At 38.1% G+C, this 2,468-nt stretch overlaps 1 non-coding gene across 1 annotated transcript; it reads left to right on the top strand.

Moving 5' to 3' along the window:
- The first annotated feature begins 1,684 nt into the window (after positions 1 to 1,684).
- On the top strand, positions 1,685 to 1,756 carry TRNAM-CAU (transfer RNA methionine (anticodon CAU)). Its single transcript has one exon. It is a non-coding gene; the product is annotated as a tRNA-Met (tRNA).
- Positions 1,757 to 2,468: the final 712 nt, after the last annotated feature.

Below are 2,468 nucleotides of genomic sequence, written 5' to 3'. Positions count from 1 at the left end.
ATTCTAAAGACTTATAATTTAACTTATTACTTCATCTAGATTATATCCTTAATAATCTAGATTTTGACATCAAGGACCAACTTTACCAATTGTCTCTAATCAATGCATTTGTTTTATCTTTGTTTCATTCTAAGAAGCAAGCTTGAATAACCTTTAATCCTCCTTACTTAAGCCAAAGATCATAGTACCAAGCACATTCACATCATCCTAAAGGATGCTAAAATAATTGAACAACCTCAAAAATGGCAAGTGTGCACTTCTACTCTTTGGAGAAAGTCACCCAAGATATTTGAATCTGGTCCTAGTACTAAAACAACAGTGCCACACTGGGTTTCGACGCAATATACATTTGGAACCATAATGAGTGTTCCGACTTGTTGCCATCACCGCACAGCATTGAAGCGGTAAGCAAGATGGTCACTTTAATCACTTCTCAAAAACGCACAGATCCATTCAACAATCCCTCAAGTCTCAAAAGAAAAGGTTAAGTAGATTGATGAAGGAAGCACAATGTTGAACGCCAAAAACTACATGTGCATCGACCACTTTTGAGCTTCTCTGTAGATGTATATTTATTTATTTCTCGGCACGTTGTTTTTCGGGAAGGAATATTTGTTCAACTATTTCATGAGCTTGAAATCTGATGTTGGCTGTGTTGTTGCTGAACAGGTGTTCCTGTTGCATCCTCCCATCAACACAAGAAATGGCGATGTATTGGTGGGTGAACTGGAAGTCACACGTTCCAAACAGAATCATAGATTAATGGATGTCAAGGTTGTACACAACTTGGAACGGCGGGACAGTCCTCCAGCTCAGCCAACCATTTCTCAATTCCATATTGAGTAAGTGAAATATACACTTGAATTAGTCCTATGTTTATGAATATGGAATCGGATACCCAACATTTTTACGAATGTTATTGCCACAGCATGCCGTGAGTTGGGGCTCCGGTATCAAGTTGATTGAATGAGGTTCTACCCTTTTGTGCAACCTCTCGCTTATTTTTCGATACAAGGGCGTCTGGGACAGCATTTTCATGGAGAACCAGAATCTCCATAATTTAAAGCGTCAAATGGATTCAATTTTTTTGCCCTTATAACTTCAAGGATTATCGTCCCATGGTACTTTCAAATTAATTCATGCAAGTCTTTTTGAAAACTCGATTTTTTTTTTTAATACAAGATAGGATCAAACAGCCTGCGGGTCTGCGCAGATAAACATGCATTGTTATTAATGTTCATAATACATATATATATATATATATATATATATATATATCTGCTAGCCAGCGATTGTGAAGTCCATTTACAGTGGAATTGACTAGATTTGTTAATTCAAATAAGATATGTACATATATATATATATATATATATCATTTAGACCGTATTTATTAACACCTATTATCAATTTACAATTCTTGATGGTGTTAGAGGACCATTGCCCTGATTAGTATATTTTGGAATCATATTTCTGATGGTATTTATGACGCTTGAGCAACTTGGAGACTTGATATGGCAGTCCACCAGAGAATGCTTCCAAGCTATGCCTCCACCTTGCGTCGGAAGGTTGGGACAATTTTACAAGCACAGCTGCTCAGAATAAAGTTCTTTTTCGGGGGAAGACGCAGGGAATCTATATTCACAAAGTAATAAAGGTGCTTTGGAGGACTGCTCTTGACGTCTGCATCAGAGTGGCGCAGCGGAAGCGTGGTGGGCCCATAACCCACAGGTCCGAGGATCGAAACCTCGCTCTGATAATACAGAGAACAAGGCTTCCGAAGCTGAATACTTTTTGTCTCCCACTTGCCAAGTGTCACTGGTGCTTGCTAGGTGTGCTCCTGCTGATCGTCCCCTCAATTCTACACAGACTCAACCCTTTTCAATTCCGGCCATAGCAGAACAGGTGCTGGATGAACAGAAAATTCAAATGACTACTTGTACCAATACATTTTAATAGACCCTTCACCCTATCTGATTGTGCACAAGCAATTTTGTTTGTTTGAACCACAAATCCTCAACCCTACACAGGACTTCCAACAATTGGTTACCAATAGTTGTTCACAAAATCTAAGACAAATACCCAACATCTACATCTATGGACACACATGGATAATGGATGGATGATGTTGAAAGGTCAAAGTATGAGCTAGATAATTGTTTAGCAAAATTGAGCAATTCCAACCATTACATGCAATCATGTGAGATTTGGGCCCAACCACTAATTGATATTTTATCAACAAATGTAATAGTTTAGAAGCAACGGTAGACCAAGGTGGCAAGTATCTTTGAAAGAGAGAAAGGTGGACTACTTGAATTGCATGCAAATTGCATGCAAAGTATCTTGCTTACCATAGTATTTTCTTGTTCGATATATGTAATTGAGTATAGGTGCCACATTTTGCTTCTTCTTATATATAAGGACCTATACTAGGAGAGAAGTGAGGAATCAAACAAAAAAACTTGAGTCAC

This window comes from Physcomitrium patens, chromosome 9 (genome assembly GCF_059467195.1).
Source record: "Physcomitrium patens ecotype Gransden chromosome 9, ASM5946719v1, whole genome shotgun sequence".
NCBI classification, from domain to species: domain Eukaryota; kingdom Viridiplantae; phylum Streptophyta; class Bryopsida; order Funariales; family Funariaceae; genus Physcomitrium; species Physcomitrium patens.
Note: the sequence above shows the minus strand (reverse complement) of the source record. Positions and strands in the feature narration are given on the sequence as shown.